Raw genomic sequence first — 6,252 nt, 5'->3', positions numbered from 1 at the left:
TCCCATACTAGTAAAAAATCATTATATAACATCCCATACTAGTAAAAAAAATCATCCTATAACATCCCATACTAGTAAAAAATCATTATATAACATCCCATACTAGTAAAAAAAATCATCCTATAACATCCCATACTAGTAAAAAAATCACTATAACACCTCATACTAGTAAAAAATCATTATATAACATCCCATACTAGTAAAAAAAATCACCCTATAATATCCCATACTAGTAAAAAAAAAATTATCTGACCGTCACTCATAGTGACCCATAACCCCAAATTGTGGAGTACATTTTTAAAGAACGCGAGCCATAAAATCCTCGGATTCGCACTCCGAGCACGCTAACCATTAAGCCACACCTGGTCTAATGTTAAACATATATTTCAAGACACTTTATTATAAACAATACGGAGAATATTTTTCAGCTTAAAGTTTTTGAACTGGACTAAGCTTTTGAACTTTGTTTTATTTTCAAAACTTGCTACGGATGACGTTGTAACATTATAGTATAATGCTACGCCACACTGATTACGAATCACACACACACACACACATACATATACACATTCCTTTTTCTTTTCTTTAAGAAATGTTCATTCGCCCCTGCTTTTTTTAAAAGTATATAACAAGTACGCCAAAAACGTTTTTATGCGGATCGGGCATGTTACTAACTTAAAAACAAAAAATTGTTTAAGATGAAAACTTTCACTTAAGTTTTAGTTCTACATAAACTTTGAACACGTCGTTGCTCTTCTTGAATTGCAGTAGTATTTCATTAACAATTCATGCTTGAGGATAAAGCTTCAAGTTGTGGGAATTAACGTTAACATTTCGTTTGGTTGCGGTATGCAGTCTAATGCTAAATATGGGAAACAATTTAAAGGTTTTCGATAATAAAAAGAACCAAAACTTTACAAAGAACTTTTTTTAAAAAAAAGTTAAGTACGTTTTTTTTACTATGCGCTTCAGGAACTTTCAAAATCGAGAGGATATGTGAGACCAAACGTCATTCTGTAAGTCCAACATCCACACGCAAATCGGCTTGACATTTGTATATGAAAAAGAAAAGAAAACGCAAACTGCTAAGTAGCTTAGTATTCCCGTCTAAGGTTCTCTCGATAATCCAATCAACGTGGGACTAACAAAAAAAAAATCAGGCGTGGCCTTATTCATCACTCACCTGTCATGAACGGGGCAAGTGACGAGGAATGGGTGTGCACTTGATACATAGAATAACACAAGACCTATACACAAGGGATCGAAAACAATGGAGGACCAAACTTTTTCCACGATTTATCTTCTTTACCTCCTGTACCGAAATCACAGCCTATCAGAGAACCTTTTATTTAGCCCTGTCGCAAATTACTGTTTGTCCGATCTGTATCATTATATCCTGTTACATCATACACAACTCTTTTGTCTTTCTTCACGGTTTTTCAACAGCAGAGAGTAGTGGGGAATCCCAAGAGGATGAAAGGGATGTAAAAGCCGTAAAAGTACAAGAACTTTTAAAGTAAATAGGGATGAAAATGGATGACGAAGATAAGCAAAGTCTCGTTGGTTCCACATTTTTAGAATGCGTAAAATAACTCAGTCCGCGCAAGGGAATTTAGAGAGCGTACAATGAAAGGAGCTCCACTTTAGCTTTATCTAATTCTTAGAAAAGAAGACTTTTTATAGATTCTTATCAATAAAATTGAGAATACTCTTTAACTGTAAGTAGAACTGAAGTCATTGTGCTAAAAAACAAAACAGCCTCTAGGTAAACTTACTTAGAGTCTTTTTGAAGGCTAAATTGTTCCTCGCGAAAATGATCCTTTTGATAAAGCATTGAACAAAAAATGTACAATGACTAGTAAGAGAACACAAACTACAAACTTGGAGTACTAAACACTGAAAATGCTTATAATACTGTTACAGTTCGTAACTTGTTAAGTTAGTTACCTACGAAAAACTATATTGTTAGTTGTTGAATTTCGCGTAAAGCTACTCGAGGGTTATATGTGCTAGTCGTTCCTAATTTTGAAATGATCGACAAGAGAGGAAGCAGCTATTCAACCCCACCCACCGCCAAACTCTTGAGCTACTCTAATTGAATAGTAGGATTTGACCGTCACAGCCCAATAGTGTGGAGCGCGATGTTTTTGGCAGTAACGGGGCGCGAACCACGGATCCATAGTATGGCACGTTAACTACTGGTACAAAAACAAGTTATTTTGTCCTCCACATTACCTATGATAGATGTTGGTGTTCATGAATTAATTCAAGTGTTGATGTGAAGTGTCCCTTAAAAATATGTATACTGCACAAATAACACGATGGAAATATTAATCTTTCGATAGTACGTATAGAGGTCTTGCACATGACGTCACAAAACTGCTCCATTCAACGCTGCCATATTGTGCTTAAACTATTCCCGTCTAACAATCAACAACAAAACATCAACACAAGATTCGTATGTTTTTGGTTTGGTAACCAGGTTTAACAAAAATAATATAAAAACCAAAGGTTATTCGTTTTTTATGCACATTGCTAAAATTATTTACATTGTCGCATTCTACGAATGTAATCACTTGACGTCATAGGCGCTTAACACATAGGGCAGAAGGGTCACGGCCATCCCCCCCCCACACATTTTTTTCCATTTAGTATACATCCACCATCATTAACAACTATGTTACAACTATGTTATAACATAGCTTTTTTGCATCCTAATCCCACTTTGTAACAAAATTAGGCAGTCATGTTTGACATTCAATATGGCGAAGTAAACTACAGACCACGTGATTTTTTTTATATCAGTGCACGACCTCTATAGGAATGATAGTAAAGAAGCATGTTCAAAGCGATAAAATTATTATTCACGTTATAGAGCTGGGCTGCTTCTAGGTGTTCCTATCACACGTTGGCGTTTTCTGAAAAGTAACCCAAGTGGTTTGAAGCAATTAAGTTCAGTAATTAACAGCGCTATTAATAAAATCGAAACAGCACTGAACTCGAGGCAGACTAACAAATGACTGACTTATTAGGACTTGCTTTTAGAAAGATTACCGGTGGACAGAATTATGGTGATCATTATAATTGTGTGTAAATTACGTTGACGTTTTACTTATATTACAATGACATATAAAAACGAATAAAAAATGTTTAAACTGGATATATTTAAGTAAACGCACACGTGAAAGCAAACCGGAAGTTTCTTCTGCCACAAGAGTTTTTATTAAAATTAATTATTTAGGTATTGGTGATTGAAAGTTGTATAATGTTGCTATATTTGAACTTGGATACATTACATTCACAAGCGTAGGAAATTTAAACGAAAATTTAAAGCCTATGGATTATATTAAATCCTAAGATTTTAACGAATCTCTTTAGTTCATTAATTAAGTCTCGCATTCAGATTTTCAGATAATCCATATTATGATTTTATTGGGTTTAACGTAAAAGTTACAGGCGATATGTATATAAAAAACCTACTGTATACGATAATTATTCAGAAAATATTGTAAGATACTGTAGGCTACGATCTCTAGTAGAAAACTACATACTTCAGATATTAAATGAACGAGTGAATGTTCAAAATTCCATCTTTCTTTTTTGTCAACATCATAAGATACAAAAGTACTGAAATATCCATTACGTTATATAATCAGAAATAATTCAACATGTTTACAAATGAGTATGTATATTTATCCTTTCGTGTACATCTTATTAGGAAATATGCCTGCGTGCAAGATCTGCGTCAGTTTCCTGAAACAATTGGAGATGTTATAGGTTTAGAATCTAAAGTCAAATATATATATGTACCTCACATCATTGTCTGCATAATTTTGGGCTAATGTTGATTAAAACGTTGCCAGAAACAGATGGAAAAACACTTGATATGAAAATGGCAAAAAGAAAAATAGCTGGAAGACCTACCGATATTAATAAGCCGGCAATCGATATCTTGACATCTTTTGGAGTTGTTTCAGTTGACAGTCAGTTCTGTAAAGAAAGAATCAGAAAATGTTATTTTGCATTATTAAAATACTTGGAACGAGTTTAATCACACACAACAATGTGTTGCAGTTTGTAAAGATTGTACATCTAACGTTCGACATGTCAACAAGTATCAAAGTTGGTGCTGAACGAAGCAAACACATTAAATACATCATAATACAATGACATGATGATCAGTAATCCTCTGCAGCCCGCCCTTCTGCTTAGTAAATGGTTTGCTGTGCTTGAATAGAACTGGAAAAGATGAAAGTTACGATAATATATATCCAACACAATACGGCGTTTTATCGCTCACAAAAAATATTTCTCAAGAAGTCTATCGACAATAGAACACGGTTGCATCACGCAGGTTTGATCTTGCGGATTTATCCGAATATTACAGAAGACGAAATTTTGAAAAATTGTCTAAAGTCTTAGGTTGGAGAACATACTCAGTAACAATAAGAACTGGCTATAAATGAAATCATATTTTTTACTGGTCTAAAATTGATGACGAGTATAAAAAGACCGTATAATAGCACTTCAACTATATCTTACCTGTTGTACGAAGAACTCATCATGACGGAAAAGTTACAACGTTCAACGTCTTATCTGAAATTCTGGTTATACAGGGTGATTCATTATTCGTGCAACACTGTTGGAGCATCGCGAAAACTGCAGGTGATATGCAAATAGTAATAGTCTATGACAGAGACACCAGGGAGCGATTCAGATTTAAAGAGGCTAAATGTTTACATTTCCTCAGTACTAGCATCAATTGAGGACGTGTAAAAAATGTCAAAGCTTACACTTGAAAACAGCACTGATCTAATTTTGCTATGTGTCAAAAATGGACGTAACAGTTTTGCAGCAGTTACTGCTTAATATTTGAGAAATTCGAAACTAAACTTATCTTAAATCGTAATCACTTGTGTAAAATAAGGAGCAAGCGTAATGTTTCCAGTAGACTGTCATCCAATAGATATTAGGTTGATATAACGCCACCTTAAAATATTTAGAAATGGCAGTTACTTCGAGAGAAACAAAAATCCGAATGCTATTTTTACACGCTTCTGATTTTGATTCCAAAATGGATAAATTGAGAGGAATGAAAAAGAGCAAACAAAAACTACAGCTAACGTGATTATCACTAATTTAAAACTAGTTTTTATTCTTTGCATAGTAAAAATATGCTTTTGTTTAAATAGTGTGTGTGTGTGTGTGTGTGTTATGATTGGTATAGAGATACAGATGTATAGAAAAAATTGTGTATTACTGATTTCGGGAAGAAGCATACGAATTTCAAATTGTAATTAAATTTCCAAAGAGATTATGATTAAGTTTGATCTTCAATCAAAGTATTAAGGCAGAAAAAGAAATTTATAGTTCTTTTATTATTAGAAAGTACCATGACCTCCGTAAAATTCTACGGATTCTTAGATGTATAGGAAAGTCTTTTGGTACAATCTCAATACTTTTCAATTAGGCTGTAGGTCATACAAGATAGTAGGTATACATAAAGTAACTATACATAACAAGCGTTTATTTTGTAAATATGAATATTCGTACATGCTCAAGCGTAATGGTTGTTCTTCAAAGAAGCAGATGTATACAAGGCATTATCTCAAGAGAACTCCTGAAATTTTAGAATTTATGCAGCATCTTGTCTGTGTTATGTTAAAGACCAGCTTACCCCGTATGTAAAATTTAAGTTGGCTTCTGTAAACTGCAAACACATGCAAATCAGCAATATTCTTAATACCATCAGCAACTCTTGCTCATGCATTTAAGAAACCGGAAAATACCCAATCAGGCCCGGCGCTATCTATTTTGCTTCTGTAGGTAAGTTTTCAATCTATTCCTCTTCTTCAATAGTTGTTTCAATTATGCAAGAAAAACTAAGACTACAAGTCAGATTGTTTCAAGGTGGGTCAGCGGTAAGTTTACTGACTTCCAAAGCTAAAATTCGGGGTTCAATTCCCTGCGGTGGATAGAGTGCAGACAATCCATTTTGTAGCTTGGCACCAAGAAAACATTGAGCCAGATTTATTAATTATATTATTAAAACTAGAGGAAATATTGCAGTAACAGTTAGCACGTGACTACCTTGCCAGCTAAATATTCTACAATAACAAATATTTCAATTTTTGGCGCGGTCTCATAGATTAATTTACTCTGATCCTGCCTAATCCTTCAATTTGAGGGTAGGCTGGTAAAGATACTGATGAATAATAAAATTGAATCGTGTATACGTACGCACCACGCTAG

The 6,252-nt window shown here is 34.1% G+C and overlaps 1 protein-coding gene across 5 annotated transcripts in view; it reads right to left on the bottom strand.

Moving 5' to 3' along the window:
- Positions 1–6,252, bottom strand: part of LOC106462152 (plexin-B-like) — a 161,569-nt gene that overhangs the window by 102,333 nt on the left and 52,984 nt on the right. For all 5 annotated transcript variants that reach the window (XM_022389620.1, XM_022389615.1, XM_022389626.1 and 2 more), the window contains one exon: positions 3,925–3,990. The gene's annotated coding sequence lies outside the window, so the exon portion shown is untranslated. The remainder of the gene's footprint in view (positions 1–3,924; positions 3,991–6,252) is intronic.

Source organism: Limulus polyphemus, unplaced genomic scaffold (assembly GCF_000517525.1).
Source record: "Limulus polyphemus unplaced genomic scaffold, Limulus_polyphemus-2.1.2 Scaffold44, whole genome shotgun sequence".
Taxonomy (NCBI): domain Eukaryota; kingdom Metazoa; phylum Arthropoda; class Merostomata; order Xiphosura; family Limulidae; genus Limulus; species Limulus polyphemus.
The sequence above is the reverse complement of the archived record's forward strand: the minus strand, read 5'-3'. Positions and strand labels throughout refer to the sequence as shown.